Genomic DNA, 13210 nt, shown 5'->3' with positions numbered 1-13210 from the left:
CCACTCTTAAGTTTCCTTGAACTTTTATACTTTCTTGCATTGTTATACTCAAAGTTACACATTCATGCACTCATATACCCAACGTTAAAGCCACTCCCCTTCCCCTATCATGTTCACATGTAGAAGTACACATTTTGACACACAGTAACACTCATATACTCTATAATCACATTCTACACCAAGTTATCAGGCACACGTCCTGAAATATAACCATCCACACACTTCTTTCCATAAACACAGCCAGTTTCACTGACAGCCATCATTCTTCCCTCTCACACTCATACATGATTACTTACACACAGATGTACTCACACTGACACACACACTGACATGTACAAGTGCTCATTCACATTCGTTAGTCATACAAAATTACATTGAAAAGTCACACCACACAGCCATGCTCACATACTTATACTCTTGTCTTTTCAGATATTCTCACATTCACAACCACACACTTAGGATTATATATCCCTGCTCATACCCAAGCACACGTAACATAATCCCACTCCCTTGCACTCATGTACACTCATATTTACATACTCTTCATGCCAACAACCACTCAAGTCATCACACATTTTCCCACCAGCAGAATCACACTTACCACACACTCACAATTTGTACAAATTTCACTCCTATTCTTATACTGACACACCCTGATTGACATTGCTACACACATTCTTCCCAGTGTACATGTAGTGACATTCACAGTCACTGGCCTACATTTGCACTGGCAAACACAATTCACGTTGTAAAAGTAAATTCATATGGATACATACATGTGCTTACAAAAAGGCAATGACTGATACCACCCATTGCAGGCAATTACCGATATGCACATTATATATTCACCCTGCCATATTCTCACTTGTGTTGATACACTTAACTTACACTGACCCACATGTGGTACAGTCACATACTCTCCTGTAAACTGCCATGCACTCTTACTCATACTGTCACATAGGCATGTTGACATTGACACTGACCTACATGCCCTCTCCAAGATAACCACCTTGACCCATATCTATTCAGATTGACTCACACATGCAGACAGTGACCTGCACTGTCACATGCACACTCAATCATAATTCCTGATAGTCTTACACATGACCCCACACACATCGCTGCAGTTATCCACTTTCTTGAGGACATATACACTGTGACATACTCCACTGCAGGTAACAGTTCATAATTGTAGTTGTCACTCTTTCTTTTCCTATTTGTTATTAGTAGTCTCATTCAGGGAAAAAGGTTTTCTGGCAACCAGTGGCCAAAGAAAGAATGCTGGTCTCATCTAGGGTGCCAGTGGGAAGTATATCCTTCCAGAGCAGAAAGGAGCATAATTTATGTCTAGTATTAAAAGGACAAAGCTCAAACCCATAGGTCAAGTTTTCTTCTCTTTCTTCATGGTTTCCTTTTCCCATCCAACAGTGGTGGGAATTAGATGATGTATTTATTTTCTAGAAGTTTATGGCTTAACTTGTCACCTCACTTCTCTTCTAGGTAGAGGGGAAGGGAAGACTGTTTCCTAATGCACTCTTTATGGTTTCCTGTGCAAAAAATGCAAGTGTCTGGTTTTATGTGTATGTTGATTACACACATTGCTTTCCCCCAGGCACCTCTAATCTGTCCAGGTTGCTTAATATTCTGTTATTCCTTGAACATGACATTCAAGAAGGGGAAAGAAAAGATTAATGAGCTAGCTGGATGATAAAATACATTTCAAGTGTGAGTGTGTGTAGACCTCGCTGAAATTTCAACAGCTGTTACTAACAAGTTACCAGAGGAGATTTCCCTGTAGGCGTGGGTAAAGAAAAGCTGAAGGAAGTTCCTTGCACTCCAGACAGACTGTAGATTTCCCTGCAAGAGGGTGAAAAGAACCACATACTCAGGAGTGAGGCGGTGGATCAGGAACCTGGTGCTAGAGCTGTGTTCAATGAGAGATTTAGAAACATGACACCACCGTGTAGCAGCCTGTCCAGTGCTGGCTTCCCCCACTGGAGTCTTCCTAGAGCAAAAGTGAGTGCTAAACATGTCCAAGCCACCACTTGATGCTAGTCCTGCATGTCAAGGGAAGAGCTTACATTCTGGAACATCACTCAACTGCCTCTAAGCATTAGACTGAGAATTTCTAGAATAGCAGAAATGACTTCATATTACCTGTTTGGAATTCTTGCTGTCAGAAAGTTAGGTTGAGGGCAGCTACTTATGAAATTCAATTAAGAAACTAAAAGGGAATCTCAGCACATGGGAGGCTAAAGCAAGGTTATAAATTCAAGCCTTGTCTGGGCTACATAGAGAATTGAAGGCCAGCCTGTGCAACTTAGTGAGGCCCTGTCTCAGAAAAGTCAAAACATAACAACAATAACCACAAGAAGAAAGAAACTCGCAGGGGTAGATGGGCAGCAGTATGTTACCAGTACAGGTCTAGTGTCTCTTTTCCTTAATGCCAAAATTCCAGTGCATTACCTGCTCAGATAGAAGATCTTCTATGGGCCCTACCTACATAGTATCAGGTACAGAGCAAGAGTCAAATGGGTGAAAGCTATGTACTCTGCCCTTGAGGTGTTTTCATTTATGTGGGAAAGATGAAGTCACCATGAAACACCAGTACAAAGCAACATTCTTAAAGTTTGGGATTGGAGTGATCTTTACCATGTAACGTAGTGGTAATCAGGCTCCAAAGGACTTAAGACCATAAGTGGAAGGGAACAACTGTGAGGATTTAAGGCAACCACCTTCTCATAGACTGCTCAGCACAAGGCTGTGCCAACTTTCTGGAAGACTGAGTAACAGAGTCCTTTGCCAGTGCACCTAAGGTAGTAGAGAAAGAAAAGTAAGCTATAGACCTTAGTGAGAATATTGTATTTAATTACACTTTAACCACAACCTCCTCCTGGAGCTAGCTTTAGAGAACCAGTCTGGCAGTTTTACATTTAATAATTTCTTGCTGACGCCCAGAGATTCAGCAAAGGCAATTTATACAATGTATAGGCCTAGCTGAATTTTAGGAAGAGAAAAAATGCACCTGTCTGGATTCACTCGAATTCATTGAGAAACATTGAGGATACTCATCCCCTTTCATTTATGTGTTATTTTATACTTTTCAAAATATTGGTGACCCATTTTTTCCATTATGATAAAAGCATTAGGAATACCAACTCTGGAGTCAGCCAGACCAGGAGTTGAGTTCCATGGCCATTTCCTAGCTGTGTAATCTTGTTTCAGTAATTACTTATCCCTCTTAAGAATCAGTGTCCTCGTCTATAAAATGGGAGTGACATTAATGGATATGGTAATGTGATTTTTACCATAGCCTTTCAAAGGCACCTTCAAAGGAATAGACCCCTGAGATAATTAAGGGATAGTATGGTCCTTTGCAGCCAAAGAGCTGACTTTTATAGGGCTTGCCTGTAAGTCACTAAGATTAAGTCACAAAGTTTCCTCAGTTCCTGTATCACTTTAGGGCATCTTTGTTTTGCCACTACAGCAATGTTCCTTTTTCATATAGATGTCTTCTCTCATCATATAACTTCTCCCTTCAAATCCATCAAGCCCGCGATGATCCACCATCACGCAGGCACAGTTCACTTACTTTGAAACTCTAGGAACATTCATGTCCAAGCAAAGATGGTAAGTATCGAAGAACACATCGTATCATGTGAAACTGTGTAGCTGAAGGAGTATAATAAGAACATGGGCTTCAGAGTCACACAGGGATAAGATTATATAGTCTTACTCTTCCATTTACTAGGTTTATGACTTTAGAAAGTGACTTAATGCCTCTGAACCTCAGTTTCTTCATCTGTAAAATGAAAATAATAATAATAATAATACCTCATATGGTTATACAGGTGATGTGAACTTGTGGGTAACTTTTAGCAGAGTGTCTGGGACACGATAAGATCTTGTTGAATGATGGTAATTGCTTGTGAAATCCATGGTAGTAATTGTAAATAGCTTCTGTTGGTAGAATGTTTTAAATCATTTCAAACCAGTTTCCACATGTTGGTCATTGGATCCTCACAACCCTCTAGTGAGTTGGTCCCCTTTTCCAGGTAAACAGATTCAGAGAGGCCAAGCAATATACCCAAAGTCACACAGCTCATTAGTAATAAAGTTCTCTGAGCAGGCACCAGTTCAGACTGAATATTTGCATATTTGCTTGGCAAAGCTTTCTAGGACTGCAGTTAGAAGTAATAGCTATTTGAACTGAGACTATTCCTGTGGGAAAATTATATAAATGCTAGCTACAATTTATCTACTAGCTGAAACCTCCTGTGTTTCTCTGAATCATGCACAATGCCCAGCACACTGAAAGGGTGTAATGAATGTGACATCATAAAAAAACTTTCTTTTCCTCCCTCCTCCCTTCCTTTCCGCCCTCCCTCCCTCCCTCTTTCCTTCCTCCCTCCCATACAGGGGTTTGAACTCAGAGCCTTGTACTTTCTAGGCAAGTGCCCTACCATTTGAGCACACTTCCAAGGCTTGCTTTGCTTTAGTTTTTCTCAGATAGGGTCTTGTGCTTTTTGCCTGGCCTAACCTCTGACCTCAGTTCTCCTACCTACACCTCCTGTATAGAAGGAATTCTGGATGTACACCATCATGCCTGGCTTATTTGTCGATATGGTGGGGTGGGGAGTCTTGGTCACTTTTTGTCTGGACTAGCTGCAAACCATGATCCGCTGGATCTTTGCCTTCTGAGTAGCTGGGATTAGAAAAATCTTTCTTGAAGCATACTGTGTGGTTTGGTTCATGCTGCTCCAAGAACAACAAATGTCCAGAGTATGAGAATTCTCCAGAATTCTCCAGATACATTGAACCGCACCCTGAGACCTGTGGTAATACTTGGCCATTTTGCTTCTGGTATGAAAATGATAAGAAATCAATCTTAGTAAACTTTGGAGAGAGGGTAGATATAAAAAGATAGGAGTGCTTTTGACCACTCTAACATTTGCTTTGTGCCAATACATTCATCTTGAAGTACTCATCCCTTCATTTCCATGAGATCATATGGTCTTCCTCTTTGGTCATCTTTTTCAGTGGTCACTGACTCCTCTTCCAGACCCTCAATGTTGGTGTTCCCCAGAGGTCTTCTCTTTTTTTCTACAATCTTTCTGGACAATAGCACATATTCTCATGTTGGTGGCTTCCAAATTAAAATCTGTAGCCCATATGTCTAACTCTCATTATAAATAATTCCATATGTTAAAGGAATGTGTCAGAAGTGTGCTACAATTCTGCTTACTGTCTTAATTTTGTTATTTCTATTAAGAATAGATATAGGTAGAGATACATTTTTCTACCACTTGTGAATTGAAGTTTCCTTCAGCTTTTTATTCCTTGCCATGTGGCTCATACCTCTTAAGGACAAGATGCTTAAATTCTTGCTTCCCACTAGCCAGTCCTAATTTTACTGAGATTTCCAGTATGTCACTGTTTTTATACTCTCATTTTTGTGCATTGACTTATATAGAAGTTGTGTATTTGACATCTATTTGCAGGTGTTTCATCTTTCTAGAGTTATGGGGGTTTTGTAGAGTCCATACAAAAGTTTAAAGGAATTTTCTATAAAAGTCATTAAAAGCAATGTTCCATTGGCCAAAACATTAGGACAATTTTATTGTTATTCTCTTGAGAGCACAATTACCTCTGGTGGTTCAATGGCTGCTAATATGAGGGGGGTCTCTATCATAATCACATATGTTGTCAATATACCAAATTCATTATATGTTTTCCATTACCACCCTTATGTAGTTGTTACTCTCATTTCACAAATATGTAAACTGAGACATAGTTCTGTTTGGAACTGTGCATCACTGTCATTTTTTGCCACTGTCCAAAATAGAGGCCTCTCTTGAAATCTCTCTTCCTTTTTCCATATTGCTTTTGTTTCTTTTCCCCTGGCTCATTTCTTTAGTGTCATGCTTTAAAAATCATTCCCCTGTTGCTACCTGGAAAAAAAAATCCCCTGCCTTCAACCATGGATATCTATAACATTGTCACTTGTGTAATAGTTCTAAAATTCAAAGGTAATCATTTTATCCTAGTACTCAAAACCTCTTCAAGTGGGCAAAAAGAGTCCGAACCCTATAGAAAGGCATATATACCCCTTCTTATTTTGTTTCTACTAATTTTATTTTTAATTTTTCCCCCTCTTCTTGGTCTCTAATCTCCTCTTGGCCTTAACCCTTTGTGCCTGAAACATGCTTTCCTTCCTCATTACTTGTTTACTTATTCTTCCTAATTCAACTCAAATGTACTTCTTTCATGAAGCTTCCTTCTTTAGGCTGTTGGGAGTCTCTCTCTGTGTTCTTAGGTAACAGCCTGATTTTACCTTTGCACTAAGCTGTTCATGGTTGAAACCCATTATATTTTAAGTCTCCTCAAGAGTAAGGACTGTTCCTTGTTCATTTCTTACTCTAGAACCTAATAAGCCTTTTATCCTTCAATACCCTGCTCAAGTGCTAGATCCTCTGACAACTCTTGGCAGCATTAACTTCCCTTTTTCCACTGTTCTTCTAAACTATCTTCTGCCCACTTGGGCACATAATAAATACTATGTAAATACTGAGTTAATATATTTTAAAGTGTAATGATTTTCTGAACATCACAGAATAATCTAGAAGTAGAGCTGAAATTAGTCCATCTTCCTTTATTAAAGACAATTCTTTCAGGTTTATAAAAGACCTACTAGCACTCAGGAGGCTGAGGCAGGAGAGTCATAAATTCAAGGCCAGCCTAGGCAACTTAGCAAATACCAGGCTAACGTGGGCTACATAGCAATACCCTGTCTCATAAAACAAACAGACAAAAGACCCACTAAGTAAAAATCAACCTCTCAAATTAAGACCACATATCAAGATGCAGCTTATTTATTAAGTGTAACATAAAAGGAGAGTTTATTTTTCAAAGTGTTATGCTCCTAATACATTTTCCCCAGAGAGATCTTTTCTGTTCATATATATGGTTACATGTCTTAAAAATGCTTTGTGTCAGACCCTACTAGTCCTTTCTGCTGTAGGTCTCCAGGAGCCAGTCTCTTGGCTTTTAGTCTTGCACATTTTACTTTCTTCCTTAGGTTTGAGATCTGTCTTCTTCCTTAGGCAATGCTAACATTACTTAGTTTAGCAGAAACAGGTGCCCAATATAGCATTCTCAAAGTCATTTGTTGGAATATACCATTTAATAGTAATACCTTATGACAATGTCGTGCTTTTTACGTTTCAAGTCCTGCTGAATTCTCACACATTCATTATACCCAGTTCAAGTGTTACATCTTCTATTCCCTTTGGAAATACACTTCCTCCAAAGCATCATGTGCCTACCTGGATTGCATCACTTTGTATTCCTATTGTACATATACATATCCACCTTCATCAGTAGACAGTAAGCTGTTTGAAGATGAAGTCTGGTCATTATTAATTTCTTTTTTACTCCTGTGCCTGGTGCCATACCAGGCTGTGATGTTTTTGGAATAATATCTAGCACATTTCTTATGTCTTGTAGTTTGATTATTGGGGCTGATTTCTCATATAAAAGAATAGCAGTCAGCGGGCAGAAGAAACCTTGGCCTCTTCCAAAGTGATAAAGCCTTCTTTTATTATATACTCTTCATTTTGTAGGTTAATGCCATTACTTGTTCAGTAGCTGTATTTTTGTCTGTACATTTGGCATACATTGTATATATAGAGTGCATGTGCAGATAAAATATACCGTTTGAGTCTATAACCTTACTCAGGGCTAGGTACTTATTTATTTCTTTGTGCTTATCACCTAGCTTGGTGTCTGGAACATGAGCACCAATAAAGATTTACTGTTTGAGTAGATGAATGCACACACAGATGGGTTTAAGTAGCTTTAATAGTAGACCAAATTTTTTAACCCCTCAAAAAGTAGTACGCCTCTGTTTTGGTCTCAGGAATCTTTAAAATGAATATAAACCAGAAATCAATAAGGATATATTTTCCCATAAAAAGCAATACTGGGGTAAACCAGCTATTGGCTGGTTGACATGGTTGGGAGTGCTATGACATAGGTAACCTATAAGGATCAATCTCAAAGGAGAAAGAACATTCTGAGATGAATATCATGTCATATATATATATATTGTGAAAACCTAGGTTCCCTTCTCTTTTTCTCCTCAATGCCAATATTTTGTTAGAATGTGTTCTAAGCCACAGTCCAGGTTCCATTGGGACTAATTTGGAAACTACTGACTGATTCCCCTTAGGCCTCCTGACTAGCTCCTTATACCAAAACCTGCTTTTGCTTTATCTGCAGTTTTCTCCCAGAATACACCTTTCTTCCTTTGAGGTAAGGGCTGGGCCCTGTTATTTCAGCTTGGGGGCTTTCCAGGGCCTCAGAAAGATGTAGGCACATAGCAGTCTTCTCTTTGTATATGTGTAAGCACTAAAAGCAATGCTGATTGTGTGGTGTGGTAGGAATCTGCAATTACATGAACCAATCATGTGCCATATCTTCTATATGTGGAGTGGCAGCTATAACTAAATAGTAGAGTAATGGAGAGCAAGGAAACTAAGCTACTTGGTGGATCCAACCACTTGCAAATAAAGAACTTGTAGAAGCTGGTCATAGGAAGGCCATGAAGAAGCCAACATACTCAATTGTGAGGTCATTTTTCAGATCAGGCTTTTGGTTTCTAGGGAATTCCTTGGTGGGGGAGTTATGATGTTTTCTGATACTCATGGATGGTTTTCTTTAAAGCAAAACATTTGTCTTTGGTGACAGTCAGAGATGGGGAATTTTTACAAGTAGGATTGTGGCCAGCTGGATGTTTGTCTTTGAATATTTGTGAAGTGGGATAGATGGAAAGTAGGTCCCGTCACTTCCCATTCTTCCTTCAGTATTTGAGGAGAACCTGTTTTTAAAAGATAGATTGCATTTTCCCTTTCTATAGCTCCCAAATAAGATGCTCAACTCTTTTAAAATGTGGGTACATAAGCTTTGATTAACAGGCAGTAAACCTTGAGTAAGAGTTCTTTCATTTTATATCAACTCAAATTGTTTGATCTCCAGTTCTGGCAAGAAGTCACTTTTTTTGGGTGCAATGTGAACTTTGTTAAGTTGATCTAAGTTCCTGTTTTAGAAATAATTCCAGGTCTCAGTGGCCCTCACACAGCTCTTCTCTTCAGACATACCATGGACACCTACCTGATAGAAAGCCAATCTGAGTAGAGTAACTGAATATTAAGGACATAGGATTATCAGCCATAATTCACAGGTTGAAATGTAACATCCAGGCATCTCTATGGTATGCAAAAAGTTCTAAAAAATTCAGGAATTGGATGTCTAAGCTTAAATTTGACGAAATGTGTGAATATTTTACTGTGGTGGATGAGGAAAGGCATATTGCATAGTGACAGAGAGCATCTAGAACTCCAGAGACTTAAGACATTGGTTTACCATACTCTGCTCACTTGGGCTCTTAAGTCTGAATCAAATTTGTTCCACCTGCGTGTTTCCAAGGATGTTACATTCTCTGTTTGAAAGGAGGAAATGTTTTATTACTAGAAGCCACTTCTCTTTTCTTTTTCCCTCCTATTTCTTTGAGGTATCTTTCAGGGTAATTATTTCTGTTCTTTTATGCTTAAAAATATCTCTGCCTTTGTACTTTATGCATCTTACTTTTTCTTCTTAAGAAGTGTCAATACTGGAAATGAAAAGCTGAAACCTATAATAAGGCATCAGTTTGCAAATATAAATACACCTCAGAGAATCATTAGCATATTCTTGGCAATAGCTCATGCAGCATACACAACGAGTAGTAAAATATGGTGCTGCATATTTTAAGGCTTAAGAAGTCATTCCAAAAAGGAACTATTTATCCCACATACACAATGTATGAGGCCCAGAGCTTGGAGGTATCCATATCCTTATTTGCAACCTCACATTAAAATTTTTAACTATAATATGTGGGCTTATTGGTCTCAATTAATGCAGGTTCCTGCTGAAAACAATGGAAGTCACTCATAAAAATGTTCGCAGAGCACAGGCTTACTGCAGAACCGACTTCATTTGCTTGTGTGAATGGGACAGAACATGAGTGTATTCTCTGTGTGTGCTTGTATGTATGTCAGCAGTGAGCTATCTCTTGCATAATCTAAGATTGAAACTAGGCGGCTGTAAAAAGAGCTAGTGCCTCCCTTGCTTGTCTGGCTGCTTTTGCAAATCTCCTGCCTAACAAGTAGCTCAGCAACTCCTGATCAAATGATCTTAGAAATGGCTTCCCTCCATTACACACTGTAATGGTATCTCCCTGGTGAGGCTTTCTGAAACAGCACACCCCTGTCTCTGATAGCAGAGTTCTCTTGGTGAGTGCCCCAGAAGAGGCAAGCTCCAAAACAAGGCCGTCTAAGAATTGGTACAACTGGCCAACACAACCTTTTGGAGTTCTGTCAGTAAACCACGTAGCTTTGGGCCTTTGGATGGGAAAAGGAATTGAAATCAGTAAGTACCAGCCTGAAGTGAGTTGAAATGAAAAAGCTATACCTGTTGCATTAATATTTTAAGAGGATAAATGTATATATGAAGAATGTGTACATTTGTGTGTTTACTTGAATACACATTGTATTTGTATAGTGTGTAGTTGAAAGAGAATTGTCAAGAGTTTAGGAGTGGAAGGTATTCCAGTCTCAGTTCTTTAACATGCTTTGTGACCCTGAGAAAATCACTTAACCTCTACACTTTGTAACTTCCTCATGTGGGACATGGGGATGGTATTCTTCATGGAATTGATCAGACTCAAATAAGAGCAACGTCATATACTAACAAAACGAGATGCTGTCATTCGGATGTTAGTTGGCTTCTAAATGATGCTCGACTGCTTTGCAATTAGGCTAGTGCCAATATTTCCAAATAGGGCTTCTTTGCTCAGATTTGTTATAAGCAGTCGTGCAGGTTTATGCCACATGATGAAAAACTTACAACTGGAACAAATACATAGGCTGCGTAGAGTTATATTCAATTACCTCACATTTAGTAATACCTATTGAGAATAAGATACTGGGCTAGATAATATGAAAGCATATAGTTATGACTGAGGGCTTCTTACCCTCAAGGAGCTTATGATCTAGTCAGAAGAATGACATGCATAATAATTATATGAAATTTGAAACAAGGTGATGGAAAATGCCAAGTTGGGCCCATCTAGCTAGCTATAGTTTGTGATTGGGCTGTCCCTTCTCCACGTAGTCTGGAAATGGCAGTGTGGTCTTAGAGTTCTGGGAGATCTGGACTTAGCTTATTCTCCTATCTGTAAAATGCCTTCTTTGACGTCATAGTATATTATGGAAATTAATGTCTGAAAACTGTCTAAAAATATTTAGATGCAAATTGCTATAGAAATGCAGAACAATGTATAATATTTCTTTCAAATCATAAGATACTATCCCCCTAGTGGAAGGCAAGATGATTCTTCTTTCCTTTCCTTTTCTTATTTTTTTTGTGTGTGGGGAGGCAGTTTATAAAATGTCTACCACATTTTCTTACATTGCCAGTTATAAGTGTCTGAGTTGGGTGGTTCATCTGCTAATAATGCATCCAAGATATAGTGAGTTTAGTGTCAGCATAGGCTAACGAAGCAGTTTGTTTCCCAGACAAGTCTGTACCTGAAAGCACAGCTAGCCATCTTGAACTTGTGTGCTTTAGGATACAAGGGAAAAAAAGCCAGCACGTGTAACTGTTGAATCCCTTTTCTTGCTCAGTGTACACATTAGTCTTCTTGTAAGGGCAGCAACACCATCTTCATATACAGAAACAGCCCAACATAGATAACATTGTCTAGGAAGAGATTAGCTGATTTTAAGTCTGTATTTATTTAATACCTTGAAGCCTAGAGGCTATTGTTAAGTTTAATTCTTGATCTAAAAAGCCAATTATTGTCAAGAATTTCCCTCCCTCCCCACCGAATTCTCAGAGTCTAGAAATCAGAAACACACTCAGGTTTTAACATAGGGTTTGTGACTAGTTTACTGCGCTCATTAAAAATCCTAAAATTCATCTTCTTTCGTATGTATTCATATCAGTTTTCATTATAAAGCTGTTATCTCATCAGTTCATCATTTCTTGTCACCCTATTTTTCATGTGTATATATCAGAAATATTAGGAAGCTTACTGTGGACGTTTTCCTTAGGTTAAATCTCAGTCCTTGTGAGGTCCCCTAGTTTGATATGAAAAGGATATCAGAAAATATGATACTATTTTTGTGATAACAACCTTGTGTTAATTTGTGATAATAACCTTGTGTTGCTGGTAGTTTTGGAGCTTCAACTCTGGGTTTATTACATTGTGGCTGTGCAACTGCTGGCTTGAACTTTTGTTTTTGAAAGGAGGGCAGTATTTGTTTTACACTGAGAAAAATATGCAAATAGTTATTTAGATTTTGAAAGCACGCAGAATAATATAGACATGCATCATTTATTTGTTTCTATATGTGTCTTTGATGGTATCAGATCTGATGAAAATATTTGTTTCATTTGCTTATGGCTTAATAGATGGCCTTGCAAGTTGTAGGACCAGACTTTCTGGATTCTCCTCTTTCACATACCTGGATAGAACACCTGCGGCAAATGGGCACAATGGGTATTTTTGATTGCATCCAATTTAACACATATGTCATCTTATGAATTTCAGTCACATTAGCTAGAATATAGTTGATTACCCATCTACCCCTTCACTTCTGGATCCTTGCAAGGTGGTGACTTCCTTTTTTAAGCTATTTAGCACTCCCTGAGTACACTCAGGAACACTGCACTGATTAAGACAATGTGTTTGAGAGGAATAAGAGAATACTGACAATTGTTTGTCATCCTAATCATTTCATCTACAGTTGCCATACATCTGTTTTTGGTACTGGTATTGAACTCAGGGGTTCATGCATGCCAGACAAGTGCTTTGCCACTTGAGCCACATACCCAGGCCCTTTGTATTTTGTTTTTGAGACAGAATCTTGTTAACTTTGCCAGGGCTGGCATCGAAACTTGAGTACTCCTGCCTCCAACAGTAGTTTTCCTCTAAAATGCTTTGCAGGAAAGTTCTGAGTCAAAAAGCAATTCAGTGAAGGACTGTGTGTGTGTGTGTGTGTGTGTGTGTGTGTGTGTGTGTGTGTGTTTGTATATTCACCTGTGTACACACGTCCTCACACTTGTGTGGGAGGCTGAGAAGAGAGAAAAAGATGAACAAGAAAGAAGG

The 13210-nt window shown here is 38.8% G+C and overlaps 1 protein-coding gene across 10 annotated transcripts in view; it reads left to right on the top strand.

Moving 5' to 3' along the window:
- The window catches only part of Pak3 (p21 (RAC1) activated kinase 3), a 266141-nt gene that overhangs the window by 149644 nt on the left and 103287 nt on the right, over nucleotides 1-13210 (top strand). Inside the window, exon 4 of one of the 10 annotated variants that reach the window (XM_074063029.1) lies at nucleotides 3509-3630. The exons of 8 other annotated variants lie outside the window; for them this stretch is intronic. The gene's annotated coding sequence lies outside the window, so the exon portion shown is untranslated. Of the gene's footprint in view, nucleotides 1-3508; nucleotides 3631-9968; nucleotides 10468-13210 lie in introns of those variants that run through there. One more of the 10 variants, XM_074063033.1, reaches the window with a different exon arrangement.

Source organism: Castor canadensis, chromosome X (genome assembly GCF_047511655.1).
Source record: "Castor canadensis chromosome X, mCasCan1.hap1v2, whole genome shotgun sequence".
NCBI lineage: Eukaryota > Metazoa > Chordata > Mammalia > Rodentia > Castoridae > Castor > Castor canadensis.
The sequence above is the reverse complement of the archived record's forward strand: the minus strand, read 5'-3'. Positions and strand labels throughout refer to the sequence as shown.